The sequence below is a fragment of the Mobula birostris genome, chromosome 7, assembly GCF_030028105.1.
Source record: "Mobula birostris isolate sMobBir1 chromosome 7, sMobBir1.hap1, whole genome shotgun sequence".
Taxonomy (NCBI): domain Eukaryota; kingdom Metazoa; phylum Chordata; class Chondrichthyes; order Myliobatiformes; family Myliobatidae; genus Mobula; species Mobula birostris.
The window spans coordinates 176,154,523-176,171,892 of record NC_092376.1 but is presented as its reverse complement, the minus strand read 5'-3'; the positions used below and the strand labels follow the sequence as shown (position 1 = coordinate 176,171,892).

Here is a 17,370-nt window from a genome sequence, read left to right as displayed (position 1 = left end):
TAAAAGAATTCAGAGAGAGGTGTGTGAGAAGTAGAAAGAGGGAAGAGAGTGAGAGGGATGAGATAGAGAGAGAGAGAGAGGGAGAAAAAGAGGGAGAGAGAGGGAGAAAAAGAGGGAGAGAGAGGGAGAAAAAGAGGGAGAGAGAGGGAGAAAAAGAGGGAGAGAGAGCGCACGAGAAAGAGGGGAGAAAGAGGGAGAGAACAGAGAAAACAGGAGAACGAGACAAAGAGAAAGAAAAAGTGATTAAGATTAAAGGCGAGAAAATTTGCAAATGCTGGAAATCCGAACAACACACACAGGATGCTGGAGGAAGTCAGCAGGCCAGGCAGCGTCTATGGAAAGGAGTACAGTCGACATTTCGGGCCAAGAGCCTTCATCAGCACTGGAAAGAAGAAGGGGAGGTCAGAGTAAGAAGGTTGGGGGAGAGTAGGAAGAAGTACAAGGTGGTGGGTGATAGGTGAAACGAACAGGAGCTGGGAGGGGTGATGCAAAAAGCTGGGAAGTTCATTAGTGAAAGAGATAAAGGGTTGGAGAATGGGAAATCTGACAGGGGAGGACAGAAGGCCGTGGAAGAAAGGGAAGGGGAGGAGCACCAGAGGGAGGTGATGGGCAGGTAAGGAGATAAGGTGAGAGAGGGAAACAGGAATGGGAATGGTGAAGGAGAGGAGGGAAGGGACCATTACTGGACGTTTAAGAAAACGATGTTCATGCCATCAGGTTGGAGGCTACCCAAATGGAATGGAAGGCTCCTCCAGCCTGAGACTGGCCTCATCCTGGCAGTAGAGGAGCCAGGGACTGATGTGTCAGAACGGGAATGGGAAGCAGAATTAAAATGGGTGGCCACCAGGAGATCTGGTTTTTTGTGTCCGATGGAGCCAATTAAAGATTAGCTTTACTTGTCTCATGTACATTGAGATATCGAAACACACAGCGAAATACATCGTTTGCGTCAATGACCAACACAGTTCGAGGACGTGCGGGGGGCGGCTCGCAATGCTGCCATGCTGCTGGTACCAACATAGCATGCCCACCTTTACTCGCCCTAACCGGTACGTCTTTGGAATGTGGGAGGAAACCAGAGCACCAGGAGGAAACCACGCGGTCACAGGGAGAACGTACAAACTGCATTCAGACATCAGCGGGAATTGAATGTTCAGTGAACCGCCACACTACCGTGATACTATTGCAGACATAAAGTGAACACGTGTGTGGGTGAGTGGGCCAGTGGACTGGGGAGTGATCCAGAGACAAGAGGTCCAGTTCCCTGTACAGACAAGTTCAGGTAATGTATTTAATAAATCAGGAATCTGAAGAAATGATCAGCTGTTAGGGTTGTTGCCTCACGTACACAGTTATACGGTTGAACAGCAGACCCTTCAGCCCTTTTCTTTCATGCCAACTCTGATGCCTACCGACATCATGAAGGACTGTCACCATGCCCACTTCTCATTGCCACCATCAGGAAGGAGGTACAGGAGCCTGAAGGCACACACTCAATGTTTAAGCAGCAGAAATCTTCCCCTCAGAGTTTGGAACAGTCCATGAACACCACTGTACCGCACTATTTTTTGCATAAACACACACAAAATGCCGGAGGAACTCAGCAGGTCAGGCAGCATCTATGGAGAGGAATAAGTAGTTGACATTTCGGACTGAGACTCTTCATCACTATCTTTGCACTATCTATTTTATATATATTTCTTATCGCAACTTACAATAATTTTTTAAAATTTCACAACACACATCAGTGATCATAAGCCTGATTCTGAATCTGAGAAACAGAAAGATGACAGTCTCAGAATGTTGAGTGTCTCCATCCGTACAGATGCTGACTTATGGCAAATGACATGCTCTGTAACCCTCTGCTGTTTGATTACATTCAACGTAGTGAAAGGTCTAACTCTCCTTTCTGCTTCCATTTTCCACATTTCTGTGTGAGGGACAAGTTTTAAGTCTCTTTGGGGAGATTTGGTATGTCACCAAAGACACTCGGAAATTTCACGGAGAGCATTCTAACTGATTGCATCATTGTCTGATATGGAGGGGCCGCGGCACGGGATTGAAAAAGCCGCCAAAAGTTGCAAATGCAGCCATCTCCATCATGGGCGCAAGCCTCCCCATCACCCAGGACGTGCCCTCTTCTCGTTACTACCCTCAGTGAGGTGGTACAGGAGCCTGAAGACACACACTCAATGTTTCAAAGCACAAAGTAAATTTATTATCAAAGTACATACATGGCACCATATACAACCCTGAGATTCATTTTCTTACGAGCATATTCGATAAATCTGTAGATGAATAACCATAACAGAGTCAATGAAAGACCACGCCAACTTGGGTGTTCTACTAGTTTTACGAACCCCTCCGCCATCAGGTTTCTGAAGAGACAATGAACTCACGAACACAACCTCACTATTTTTCCTCTCTTTACACAACTTATTTAATCTCATTTAACTTTATATAAGAGGAAATCGGCAGATGTTGGAAATCCGGAGCAACACACACAAAATGCTGGAGGAACTCAGCAGGTCAGGCAGCGTCTACGGAGAAGGGCACAGCCGACGTTTCGGTCCAAAACCCTTCAGCATATACATGTTTTTTTTAATTGTTTTTTATTACTATATTCTGCAATGTACTGCTGCAGCATAAAAACAAACGACACGACGGATTCAGAGTTGGACCCCTGCTTGATAAGCACCGTTACGGACACTGCAAACCTGCAGTGCCTCTATCCCAGGCGGCCAGCTCAACGCGTGCAGCCTGGGTGGAAGTGCTCCTGTGGTTTTACAGCACGCTCCTTGGGGGGACGCACTGCGAGTGGAACAGGACTTTGCGCCGTTACAAGGGCGAGCGAGCGAGCAGGGGTGGGGGGCAGAGAGTGAATAAAAGGCTGCAAAACCTCATTTGAAAGGAATGATTATGAGACCATGTGCGATCAGTTAGAGGGTTTTTACAAGCTCTGATTGGAATTTGGTGCAAATGGGAAGCATTTAGAGCTTAACATGGGCACCTTGCTTCAATAAAGGTACTTTATTCCGGCACAAGTCCAAAACTGAGGCTGTTGTTGGAGAATGCCAGGTCTGTACATAAGCCAACACAGTGGCTTGTTCCAAATACAGCCCATTCTACATAGTTCAACAACAATCTTCTTTTTCTCTCTCTCTCGCTCATTCTCCTATTTTGGGCAGATATTTTTCCAGGCATCAGAAGCCATCCCGGTTATTCCTACCCTTGCTGTGTCAATCCAAGGCTATCCGGACAACTGGAACTCTGATGCAGTCTCCTCTACAATGGCACCTTCGCTCCATCTGAAACAAGCAAGATTTCCCAGAGGCCAATCATTTTAATTCCAATCCCCACTCCCATTCCAATATGTCAGCCCGTGGCCTCCACTATGGCATAAGGAGGCCACTCACAGGTTGGAGGAGCCACAATTCATATTCCATCTGGGTGGCCTCCAACTTGACGGCATGAGTAACTCTAAATTCAGTAAATTTTCACCCCACCCCTTCCCACTTCTTTCATTCCCTGCTTTGACTCACCTCTTATCTCTTCTCCGCACCTGCCCATCACCTCCCCCCGGTGCCCCTTCTCCTTCCCTTTCTCCATCGATCCTCTCCTATCAGATTCCTTCTTCTCCAGCCTTTCACCTTTTCCACCTATCACCCGTCAGCAGGTTCTCCTTTCCCTCCCCACCTTCTTAATCTGGCTTCTCCCTCCTTCCCTGCCAGTCCTGATGAAGGGTCTCGGCCCGTGTGTTTATTCCTTTACATAGATGCTGCCTGACCGGCAGAGCTCACCCAGCATTTCGTGTGTGTTTCTCTATATCCTGACAATCTATACGAAGAAATATACCTGGTTTATCCCGTAATCACTAATGCGACCTTAAGTTGCTGTCTCGGACGCCTTGGGCTGAGGTCTACCCTCTTACATTCAAGCCCCAGCAAGGGAGAATTTACATCAACATTCAGAGAATTACGCAACACCAGTCGAGGATGTACCTCAATGTGGGGCGAGGGGTTACTGAGGGAGGGTCACACTGTGGGAGGGGCGGTACTGAGGGAGGGTCACACTGTGGGGGGGGGGTGGTACTGAGGGAGGGTCACACTGTGGGAGGGGTGGTACTGAGGGAGAGTCACTCTGAAAGAGGGTGGTACTGAGGGAGGGTCACACTGTGGGAGGGGTGGTACTGAGGGAGGGTCACACTGAGGGAGGGGTGGTACTGAGGGAGGGTCACACTGTGGGAGGGGTGGTACTGAGGGAGGGTCTCACTGAGGGAGGGGTGGGACTGAGGGAGAGTCACTCTGAAAGAGGGTGGTACTGAGGGAGGGTCACACTGTGGGAGGGGTGGTACTGAGGGAGGGTCACACTGAGGGAGGGGTGGTACTGAGAGAGGGTCACACTGTGGGGGGTGGTACTGAGGGAGAGTCACTCTGAAAGAGGGTGGTACTGAGGGAGGGTCACACTGTGGGAGGGGTGGTACTGAGGGAGGGTCACACTGTGGGAGGGGTGGGACTGAGGGAGAGTCACTCTGAAAGAGGGTGGTACTGAGGGAGGGTCACACTGTGGGAGGGGTGGGACTGAGGTCAGGCCCCACTTGGAGTATTGTGCACAGCTACGATCGCCCCATTACTGAAGGTGGTGGAGGTTTTGGAGACGATGCACAAGAGTTTCACCAGGATGTTGTCTGTTTTACAAAGTATCAGCTACAAGGAGAGGATGGACAAAGTTAGATTGTTTTGTTCTGGAGCTGCAGAGGCTGAGGGGGAGAACCAGTATTTTTAAATTGTGAGAGGTGTAGATAGGATAAATGGGCAGAATGTTTTCTCTGGGGTACAAATGTCAAGTATAATACTGATCATAGAACATAGAACAGTACAGGGCAAGGAACTTGGCAGGTCAGGCAGCATCTTTGGAAAGGAGTAAGGAGTCGATGTTTGGGGCTGAGACCCTTCATCAGGACAGGAAAAGAATAGATGAGATAGTACAGGTTAGTACAGGCCCTTTGGCCCAAGACATTGTGCTGATCTTTTAACCTATTCCAAGATCAATCGAACCCTTCCCTCCACACATCCCATGTGCTGATCCAGAGTCTCTTAAATGTCCCTAAGTACATCACTGTGCAAATTCCTTAGGCACAGATATATAGCTAGCGTGCCTAAGATTTTTGTGCGGTACTGTAGGAATTTTATGAATTGCTCTGTACTGATGCTGCAAAGATAAAACAAATTTCATGACAGATGTGAGTGATGATAAACCTGATTCTGATATGGGTCTCTGTTGTGGACTGAGAGTGGGAAGGGGACAGGGAGAGGGGAATCGTGGTTGGAAAAGGTGAGGGGAGAGGGGAGGGAGCAGGAAGCACCAGAGAGACGTTCTGTAATGATCAATAAACCGATTGCTTGTAATCAAATGACCTTGCCTGGTGTCTCTGGGCTGGGTGTGTCTGCATCACGCACACCCTCCGTCCCTGGCACTCCTTCTCTGCCACCTGTCCCACACCCCTCCCACAGCGCCCTACCCTCACCATTCCCAACATTCTCTGTTCCCGCCAGATTTACAAACTTGCTCTCTGCTCCACGTTGCCAAATACAGTACGGTGCAAAATTCTTAAGCGCCCTAGCTGTGTATACCGCGTGTGCCTAAGACTTTTGCACAGTACTGTACTAGACAACATGCATTTATGGTGAGGGGCATCAAAGGTGGCGCGAGGGGCAAGTCCGTTTACACAGCGAGTGTTGGGTGCCTGCAATATGCTGGCGGGGTGGTGGTGGAGAGGTGTTTAAGAAGCTTTTAGATCCATGAAAATGAAGGAAATGGAGGGATGTGGGTCAAGTGTGGGCAGAGGCATTAGTTTAATTCAGCGTCACGTTTCACATAGGCATTTTGGGCTGAAGGGCCTGTGCTATACTGCTCTGTGTTCTGTTTGAATTGGTATGTCACCAAAGACACTCGCAAACTTCTACAGATGTACTGTGGAAAGCATCCTGACTGGCTCATCACTGTCCTGCACGGGGGCTGGGGCATGGCTACCGCACAGAGTGAAAATAAGCTGCAGAGAGTAGCAAACATAGTCAGCTCCATCATGGGCACTAACCTCTGTAGATTGCAGGGCATCTTCAAGGAGTGATGCCTCAAATAGGCACAATCCATCATGAAGTCTCCCCATCACTCAGGACATGCCCTGTTCTCAGGGACAGACACACACTCGATGATTCCAGAACAGATTCTTCCCCTCTGTCATCAGATTTCTGAATGACCATAAGATAGGGACAGAATAAGACCATTCGGCCCATCAAGTTTGCTTTGCCATTTTATCATGGCTGATCCAATTTTCCTCTCAGCTCCAATCACCTGTATCCCTTCATGCCCTGACTAATCAAGAATCTATTTACCTCTGCCTTAAAAATACATAAAGAATGGGTATTGAATCCATGAACACTACCTCACCACTTTTTAATTTTTATTTTTGCACTAATTATTTAATGTAACTATTTATATATATATATATACACACACCTACAGCAATTCCCTTTTTAAAAATTATTTTGTATTGCAATGTACTGCTGTCACAAAGACACCAAGTTCCACAATACACGTCAGATATATTAAACCTGGTTCTGATTCTACGTTCTCCCACTCTCAGCACTTCTCTCCCAGGTGAAACTCTGCCACGATGGAATGCAGAGGAGGCAGGTGTGGGTCTTTATTGGTTGTAAAAAACTCTTTAAGCTATTAGCCAATAAATAGAGCACTCAGACACAGCTGCTTCAGAACGAGGAGAATTGAACATCTGGAAAGACTTTGCAGAGAAGGTCAGAGGTGAGAGAGCAAACAAGTTCAGAGGATAGCTGGGTCATTACCTGGCAGAGGGAACCGAAGCTGGAATCAGAAAGCACTAGGGATTCTGCAGGTGCCGGAAATCCAGAGCAACACACACAACATGCTGGAGAAACTCAGCAGGCCAGGCAGCATCTATGGAGAGGAATAAACATTTGACGTTTCGGGACTTCAGGACTGGAAAGGAAGGGGGAAGAAGCTAGAATAGGAGGGTGGGGGGGGGGAAAGAAGGCACGATAAAAGGTGATAGGTGAACTCAGTTGGGTGGGGGGAATGAGGTAAGAAGCTGGGAGGTGATAGGTGGAAGAAGTTAAGGACTGAAGAAGAAGGAATCTGATAGGAGAGGACAGTGAACCATGGGAGAAAAGAAAGGAGGAGGGGCACCGAGGGGAGATGATAGGCAGGTGAGGAGAAGAGGTAGGAGGCCAGAGTGGTTTATTATTGTCACATGCACAGTGAGAAACTTGTCTTGCACACTGTTCGTACAGATCAGATCATTACACAGTGCATTGAGGTAGAACAAGGTAAAGCAACAACAGAATGCAGAATGAAGTGTCACAATTACAGAAAGAGTGCAGTGCAGGCAGACAATAAGGTGCAAGATCAAAATGAGGTAGATTGTGAGGTCAAGAGTCCATCTTATCATACTTGGGGACTGGTCAACAGTCTGATAACAGTGGGGTAGAAGCTGTCCTTGAGCCTGCTGGGACGTGCTTTCAGGCTTTTGTATCTTCTGCCCGATGGGAGAGGGGGGGAAGAGAGAATGTCTGAGGTGGGTGGGGTTTTTGATTCTGCTGGCTGCTTTACTGAGACAGTGAGAAGTATAGACAGAGTCCATGGAGGGGAGGCTGGTTTCTGTGACGTGCAGAGCTGTGTCCACAACTCTCTGCAGTTTCCTGTGGTCACGGGCAGAGCAGTTGCCAGACCGAGCTGTGAACTCCCTGCTACCACCCAGTACACATTATTTATGACAATGCCAGCGGCAGTATACAGTTATGAGTTTAACTATTGAACATATATTCACTATGACAACTTGTACATCCACAGAATTTTTTATTACCCATTAATATTGTTGTGTTAATATTTAATGTGCCGTGTGTGACTGTAGGTACTATGTTTTGTACCTTAGTCCATGAGGAACGTTGTTTCATTTAGCTGCATATATGTGTAGTGTTGAACATCAGACATCCAGATAGATTGCACTGCCCTACCCCTCACTCCGAGAACCATAAGACAGGAGCGCTGATTAATGGAGAACCTATCAACCTCCGCTTTAAATACACCCAGTGACTTGGCCCCCACAGCCCTCTGTGGCAATGAATTCCACAGATTCACCACCCTTTGCCTAAAGAAATTCCTTCTCATCTGTTCTAAATGGACATCCTTCTATTCTGAGGCTGGGCCCTCTGGTCCTAGACTCCCCCACTATAGGAAACACCTCCCCTCCTCCTTCCCCACTCCCACTTCACCCCTGTGGGGAGAGGTTTGGGGACGGGGATGGGTAAGAGGATGTTCGAAGTGTTGATTGTCCTTTCCTCTCTGCCCAAAGATGTTGTGTTTCTTCAGCATTACTCGTGTTCCTCTAGTGACAGAGGTTCTGCAGCCCAAAGAGTTAACAGCAGGGCAGAAGAACCACTTCACAAAATGTTCCACAAAGTGGGCACCATGGCAGAGTAGTGATGAGCACCACACTACTGCAGCTTGGGGCGTCGGGGTTTGGAGTTCCATTCCAGCGACGACTGTGAGGAGGTTTTACGTTCTCCCCATGGAACGCATGAGGCCCCTCCGGGTGCTCCGGTTTCCTACCACAGTCCAAAGACACACCGGCTAGTAGGTTAATTGGTCATTGTAAGTTATCCCATGATTAGGCTAGGATTCGATAGATGGGTTGCTGGACAGGGCAGCTCATTGGGCTGGAAGGGGCTGTTCCACACTGAATCTCTAAATAAATACAGTACTGTGCATCTTTGGCATCTTAGATTTTCCATCTTAGATTTTTGACGTGGTTTCAGATGGTCTGGCCTCCACCGAGCCCTGATCTCAACATCATCGAGGCTGTCTGGGATGACTGAGACAGACAGAAGCAAGCAAGACAGACAAAGTCCACAGAAGAATTTTGGCAAGTTCTCTAAGATGCTTGGAACAACCTACCAGATGATTTTCTTATAAAACTGCACAGCAGCGTACCTAAGGAAATTGATGCAGCTTTAAAGGCAAAGGGTAGTCACACCAAATATTGACTTGATTTAGTATTTTTACGGTTTACTGCTCTTCATAGTAATTTTATTGATATTTAGAAACTCATCATTTCATTATTTTTGAAAGCACCTTCACCTTACAGAATTGCTTTACACATGCCTAAGACTTTTGCACAGTACTGTAAATAATTACATTATTATATAAGAGCCAAAGAATTGGTTGCTCTGGAAATGATGGATTGTCGTCAAGGGAGTCACAGAGGATGGAGTTCAATAGAGTCAGCAACAGATCTTTTTAGAACCAAAGCTGTGCACTATAGAGTTTCTCTTGTTGCAGAGAGTGTGTCATGGAGTCATAGAACACTACAGCACAGAAACAGGCCCCTCGGCCCATCCAGTCCATTCTGAACTAGTCCCATCGACCCACACCCAGACCATGGTCCTCCAAAAAGCTCCCATCATGTACCTATCCAAACTTCTCTTAATTGATGAAATCCACCACTTCCACTGGCAGCTCGTTCCACACTCTCACCACCCTCTGAGCGAAGAAAATCCCCCTCAAGTTTCCCTTCAGTATTTCATCTTTCACCCTTAACCCATGACCTCTAGTTGTAGTCCCCCCCAACCTCAGTGGACAAAGTCTGCTTGCATTTACTCTATCTATTCCCTTCATTCTCTGACCCTCTAGGGAATAAAGTCGTAACCAATTCAACCTCAGATCCTCAAGTTGCAGTAACATCCTTGTAAATTTTGTTTGCACTCTTTCAATCTTATTTACACCTTTTCTGCAGGTAGGTGACCAGAACTGCATGTAGTACTCCAAATTATCCCTCACCAATATCCTATATAACTTCATCATAACGTCTAGCTCCTGTATTCAATACATTGATATGAAGGCCAATATGCCAAAAGCTCTCTTTTTGCCCTTATCTAACTGTGACACAACTTTCAGGAAATTATGGTCTGCATTTGCAGATCCCTCCTTTTGTAAGACAGTGAAGGTGTAAGTGGGGATGGGTTGAACAAATGGGCTATGGATATAGGGATCAGAAGGGACGAGGCAAAGACTTTGGCCACACAGTGGACGACAGACTTGACCCGACAACACACAGAACCTCTCAATTTGCAACTTCTCAGATTCAGATTCATTTATTTCTCGCACATGCAGTGAAATGTGTAATCTGTGTTAACAACCAACACACACAAAGATGTGCTGGGGGCAGCCCACAAGTGTCACCACACATTCCGGTGCCAGCACAGCCTGTTCACAATGTTCAGCAGATCAACACAAACAAAACAACACCAACAGCGAAACAACCCCTTTCCCACCCACTCACACACGTAGACAGATCTCCAGCCACAGAACAGCCCTATCTGGGCCTCCAACAACCAGTCTACGGCCCTAGAATCATAGACTCGAGCTTGGAGATTCTACCTCCCAATGCATTGACTTTAGCCTTCAACTTCATAGCCTTCCCCCCTCCCCCACCCACCCACCTTCCCCCTCACCTGGTCTCACCTATCACCTCCCAGTGTCTCACTTCATCCCCCCTCCCCCACCCACCCACCTTCCCCCTCACCTGGTCTCACCTATCACCTCCCAGTGTCTCACTTCATCCCCCCTCCCCCACCTACCTTCCCCCTCACCTGGTCTCACCTATCACCTCCCAGTGTCTCACTTCATCCCCCTCTCCCACCCACCCACCTTCCCCCTCACCTGGTCTCACCTATCACCTCCCAGTGTCTCACTTCATCCCCCTCCCCCACCCACCCACCTTCCCCCTCATTTGGTCTCACCTATCACCTCCCAGTGTCTCACTTCATCCCCCTCCCCACCCACCTTCCCCCTCACCTGGTCTCACCTATCACCTCCCAGTGTCTCACTTCATCCCCCTCCCCGACCCACCCACCTTCCCCCTCACCTGGTCTCACCTATCAGTGTCTCACTTCATCCCCCTCCCTCCCCCACCTTCCCCCTCACCTGGTCTCACCTGTCACCTCCCAGTATCTCACTTCAACCCCCTCCCCCACCCACCCACCTTCCCCCTCACCTGGTCTCACCTATCACCTCCCAGTGTCTCACTTCATCCCTCTCCCCACCCACCCACCTTCCCCCTCACCTGGTCTCGTCTATCACCTCCCAGTGTCTCACTTCATCCCCCTTCCCCCTCACCTGGTCTCACCTGTCACCTCCCAGCTTGTACTCCTTCCACCTTCCTATTCTGGCTCCCTCCTGCTTCCTTTCAAGGCCCAGGGTACATTTATTCTCAAAGTATGTATACAGTACAGAACTCTGAGATCCGCCTTCTCCCAACAGCCACAAACAAAGAAAACCCTGGAAGCTGTTCAGAAAAAACCAACAACACCCTCCGCAAAAAAAACACAAATCACACAAATAGCAACAAGAACATCAAACCCCACCCCTCATGTGGAAGAAAAGTCTAGTGGTACAAATGCAACAAGAAAGGACAGATGAAAACACAGAATATAAAAACATAAAACTGAAAGAGTCCGATTGAACTACAGTCCCGAGAGGGGTCTCAGTCTGAAGCATCGCCTGTTTATTCATCTCCACTGATGCTGCCTGACCTGCTGAGTTCCTCCGGCATTTTGTCTGCGTTTTGCTCCGGGTTTCCAGCATCTGCAAGAATCTCGTGTGACACGGAACCTGCAATCATCTATATCAGGTTACAGGTATCACACTCATTATATCAACGCCGACACTGAACGCAGCAGTCAATGGATGCATTGATCTCGCTCTCGATTGACTTGTATTTATCTGCTGCCAAGGTGGGTGATGTTATAACTGAAGGAAGGAACTCCAGCATTCAATCTTAAAATGGCAAACAACATCTTCCCCCCAGTCCATGAGACTACTGAACTCCCTGCCACCACCCAGGTCACCACGGCAATAGCTTTACACTATGCACCTCATGATAAATATCAGCATTCTTGAATATATTTTATTATTTGTTAATTGTTTGTGGTAATATAACTTCATGTATTACATGTGAGTTATATGTAAGATCATAAGACACAGCAGCAGAATTAGGCCATCTGGCCCATTGTGTCTGCTCCGACATTCAATCATGGCTGATCCTTTTTCTCCTCCTCCTCAACCCCAGTTCCCGGCCTTCTCCCCGTAGCCTTTGATGCCATGTCCAATCAAGAACCTGTCAATCTTTGCCTTAAATACAATCAACGACCTGGCCGCCACAACTGCATGTGGCAACAACTTCCACAAATTCACCACCCTTTGGCTAAAGAAATTTCTCTGCATCTCTGTTTTGAAGGGGTGCCCCTCTATCCTGAGGCTGTGCTCTCTTGTCCTAGACTCCCCCACCATGGGAAACATCCTTTCCACATCTACTCTGTCTCGGCCTTTCAACATTCAAAAGGTTTCCGTGAGATCCCCCCTCATGCTTCTGAATTCCAGCAAGTACAGACCCAGCGCCATCAAACATTCCTCGTATGATAACCCTTTCATTCCTGGAATCCTCCCTGTGAACCTCTTCTGGACCCTCTCCAATGCCAGCACATCTTTTCTAAGATGAGGGGCCCAAAACGTGTTCACAATACTCAAGATGAGGCCTCACTCATGCCCTATAAAGCCTTAGCATCACATCATTTCTAGACCTCTTGAAATGAATGCTAACATTGCATTTGCCTTCCTCACCACCATCTCAACCTGCAAGTTAACCTTCAGGGTGTTCTACACAAGGACTCGCAAGTCCCTTTTCATCTCAGATTTTTGGATTTTCTCTTGGAAAAAATAGTCTGCACATTTATTTCTACTACCAAAGTACATGACCATGCATTTTCCATCATTACATTTCATTTGCCACCTTCTTGCCTGTTCTCCTAATCTGTCTAAGTCCTTCCGCACCCTACCTGTTTCCTCAACATGACCTGCCCCTCCACCAATCTTCGTATCATCTGCAAACGTGGCAACAAAGCCGTCTATTCCATCATCTAAATAATTGATCTACAGCATAAAAAGAAGTGGTCCCTACGCCGACCCCTGCGGAACACCACTAGTCACTGGCAGCCAACCAGAAAACGATCCTTTTATTCCCACTTGCCGCCTCCTACCAATCAGCCAATGCTCTAACCATGTTAGTAACTTTCTTGCAATACCGTGGGCTCTTAACTTGGTAAGCAGCCCCTTGTCAAAGGCCTTCTGAAAGTCCAAATATACAAAATCCACTGCATCCCCTTTATCTAACCTACTTGTAATCCCCTCAAAGAATTCCAACAGATTTGTCAGGCAGGATTTTCCCTGCAGGAAAGCATGCTGACTTTGTACTATCTTGTCCTATGTCACATCTTTCTACGTATTTGATGCCATTCTTTACCAGCCGAGCCACGCCATTCACTCTGCCAACCTTCCTATCCCTCCAATATAACATGTAACCTCGGACATTCAGCTCCCAACTACAGCCGTCCTTCAGTCACAATTCAGTGACGGCCACAACATCATACCTGGCAATCTGTAATATTGCAACAAGATCATTGGGATGTAATGTTGAATTTGTATAAGGCATTGGTAAGGCCAAATCTGGAGTATTGTGTACAGTTCTGGTCACCAAATTATAGGAAAGATGTCAATAAAATTGAGAGAGTAGAGAGGAGGTTTACTAAGATGTTGCCTGGGTTTCATCTCCTAAATTATAGAGAAAGGTTGAACAAGTTAGGTCTTTATTCTTTGGAGTGTAGAAGGTTGAGGGGAGACTTGATAGAGGTGTTTAAAATTATGAGGGGGATTGATAGAGTTGACGTGGTTAGACTTTTTCCATTGAGAGTGGGGAAGATTCAAACAAGAGGACATGGGTTGAGAATTAGAGGACAAAAGTTTAGAGGTAACATGAGGGGGAACTTCTTTACTCAGAGTGGTAGCTTCTTCCAGCAGAAGTGGTTGAGGCAGGTCCTATGTTGTCGTTTAAAGTTAAATTGGATAGATATATGGACAGGAAAGGAATGGAGGGTTATGGGCTGAGTGCAGGTCGGTGGAATAGGATAGGATAAGAGTTCGGCACGGACTAGAAGGGCCGAGATGGCCTGTTTCCGTGCTGTAATTGTTATATGGTTATATCATCCATCTTATTTCTTATGCTACGTGCATTTAGATGCAACACCTTGAGTACTGTATTTGCTGTCCTTTCTGATTCTGCATCCCTAATGTTTTGATACCTAGCTGCAACTAAGTCCCATCACCTGCCTGCCCTTCCTAACAGTCTGACCGCACACTATCTTTACTTTTTTACCATCTGTCCTATCCTGAGTCCCTTCACTCCAGTTCCAACCCTCCTGCCAAATTAACTTAAATCCTCCCCAACAGCTCTAACAAACCTGCCCGCAAGAATATTGGTCCCCCTCGGGTTCAGGTGCAACCTGTCACTTTTGAACAAGTCATGCCTCCCTCAGACAAGATCCCAATGATCCAAGAACCTGAAGCTCTGCCCCCTGCACCAGCTTCTCAGACACGCATTTATCTGCCAAATCATCCTGTTTCTACCCTCACTGGAGCGTGGCACAGGCAGCAATCCAAAAATTACTACCCAGGATGTCCTGCTTCTCAGCTTTCTACCTAGCTATCTAAATTCTTTTTTCAGGACTTCATTGCTTTTCCTTCCTATGTCATTGGTACCAATATGTACCAAGACATCCAGTTGCTCTCCCTTCCTCTCCAAAATACTGTGGACACGATCTGAGATATCCCTGACCCTGGCACCTGGGAGGCAACATACTATCTGGTTGTCCCATTCATGTCCACAGAATTTCCTGTCTGTCCCTCTCACTATCGAGTCCCCTATCACTACCGCACCCTTCTTCTCTCTCTTTCTCTTCTGCACCACGGACCCGTGATCAGTGTCTGTAGCCCGGTCGCCGTGACGTTCCCCCGGGAGGTCATCCCCACAAAAGTACCCAAAGCGGTATGCTTGTTTCTGAGGGGAATGGTCACAGGGGGGCTCTTCCCTAACTGCCTGTTTTCATTTCTCCTGACGGCCGTCCAGCTACTTGCCTCCTGTAACTTCAGGGTGACGACTTCACTGTAACTCTGATCGCAGACCTCCTCACTGTCCTGTACAAGCCAAACGTCATCCAGTTGCCGCTCCAGATCCCTAACACGGTCTTCAAGGAGCTGCAGTCAGATGAACTTCACGTAGATGTAGTCCCCCAGGAGACTCCGGGTCTCCCAGTTCTCCAACATCCGGCACGAAGAGCACACCACAGCCATTTAAATGGTACATTAAGCGAGGGGGGAAAAACCTAAAAGGAAACCTTAAACACGAGGAAATCTGCAGATGCTGGAATTTCAAGCAACACACATAAAAGCTGCTGGTGAACGCAGCAGTCCAGGCAGCATCTCTAGGAAGAGGTACAGTCGACGTTTCAGGCCAAGACCCTTCGTCAGGACTAACTGAAGGAAGAGCTAGTAAGAGATTTGAAAGTTGGAGGGGGAGGGAGAGATCCGAAATGAGAGGAGAAGACAGGAGGGGGAGGGATGGAGCCAAGAGCTGGACAGGTGATTGGCAAAAGGGATATGAGAGGATCATGGGACAGGAGGCCCAGGGAGAAAGAAAGGGGGGGGAACCCAGAGGATGGGCAAGGGGTATAGTGAGAGGGACAGAGGAAGAAAAAGGAGAGAGAGAAAAAGAATGTGCGTATATAAATAAATAAAGGATGGGGTACGAGGTTAGTCCTGATGAAGGGTTTCGGCCCGAAACGTCAACCGTACCTCTTCCTAGAGATGCTGCCTGGCCTGCTGCGTCCACCAGCAACTTTAAAGGAAACCTTATCAGACACTTTACACAGAACCAACAGCTCCTCCGCGCTGAAGCCCCTGCTGAGCCGAAGCCTGTTGCTTCTACTCTCGCCACTGGCTTACTCCTGACAATGGCTGCTCCGCTTATCCCTTCTGTACTTTCATTTAGTTCACAGAGTTCTGCTGATGCTGCTGATAGGCCCCTACAAGGTAGTGTGTAGAGCACCTTGGTCCGGAGGAACGTTGTTTCGTTTGGTGGTATCCATGTGGATGGTTGAATGAGAATAAACTGAACTTACATCGTCAGCAAGACCAAGGAAGTGATTGTGGACTTCAGGAAGGGGAAGAGAGGAAACACACACCAGTCCTCATTGAGGGATGAGCAGCGGAAAGGATGAGCACTTTCATGTTCCTGGGTGTCAATATATATATTGTGTGGCTGTATTTTACCGATATCGTATATGCTTACTGCTCTCTTACACGTGCTTTGTGCTGTGTATGACTGTTGGTGCTGTGTTTTGCACCTTGACCCCGGAGGAACACTGTTTTGTTTGGTTGCATTCATGTATGGTTGAATGACAATTAAACTTGAACTTGAACATCTTTGAAGGTCCACCCTAGGTCCAAGATATCGGTGCCATCATGAAGGCATGCCTGTGGCTATCCGCCATTAGGAGTTTGAGGAGATTTGGTAAGTCACCAAGGACTCGAGCACATTTCTACAGGTGTACCGTGGAGATCCGTCTGACTGACTGCGCCACCAGTGCACAGGACTGGAAAACGCTGCAGAGGGTTCTAAACTTATCCAATTCCCTCACAGGTACGAGCCTCTCCACCATCGAGGACAAGCTCGAGAAGGAGGAAGAGCCCTCACCATCCAGGACAAGCTCCTCCCTGATGGTAGTAATGAGATAAGGCCATGTTCTGGATGGGGAGTGCCCTTCATGATGGATGCCACCTTCTAACCCATCCCTCCTACACAGCCCTTCACTATTCCATCATCCATTCGCCTATCCAAGACTCTCTTAAATATCCCTATCATATCTACCTCTACCACACACCCACCACTCTCAGTGTAAAAAAACCTAACTCTAACATCCCCCCCCAATAATACTTTCCTCCAATCACCTTAAAATTGTGCCTCCTTGTATTAGCCATTTCCAACCTGGGAAAAAGTTTCGGCATGTCCACGTTATCTATCCCTCATCTTGTATAGCTCTATCAAGTCATCTCTCATCCTCCTCTCCCAAGAGAAAAGCCCGAGCTCACTCAAACTATCCTCATAAGACACACTCTCTAATCCAGGCAGCCTCCTGGTAAATCTCCTCTGCACCCTCTCGAAATCTTCCATGTCCTTCCTATAATGAGGCGACCAGAACTGAACACAATGCTCCAAGTGTGGTCTAACCAGAGTTTTATAGAGCTGCAACATTACCTCATGGCTCTTAAACTCAATTCCCTGAACAAAGTTATGATTTTGGATATTTCAAAATTCATATTATGCTCATCTCCCACGCGAAGGAAATAGATTTAGCAGATTGTACTCTTCACTCTCATGAAGTAGTT

General features: G+C 47.5%; 1 protein-coding gene across 7 annotated transcripts in view; it reads right to left on the bottom strand.

Annotated features, from left to right (window-relative positions):
- Positions 1–17,370, bottom strand: part of LOC140200596 (uncharacterized) — a 98,768-nt gene that overhangs the window by 67,795 nt on the left and 13,603 nt on the right. For 2 of the 7 annotated variants that reach the window (XM_072264134.1, XM_072264139.1), the window contains exon 2: positions 6,864–6,975. The exons of 4 other annotated variants lie outside the window; for them this stretch is intronic. The gene's annotated coding sequence lies outside the window, so the exon portion shown is untranslated. Of the gene's footprint in view, positions 1–6,097; positions 6,200–6,863; positions 6,976–17,370 lie in introns of those variants that run through there. One more of the 7 variants, XM_072264138.1, reaches the window with a different exon arrangement.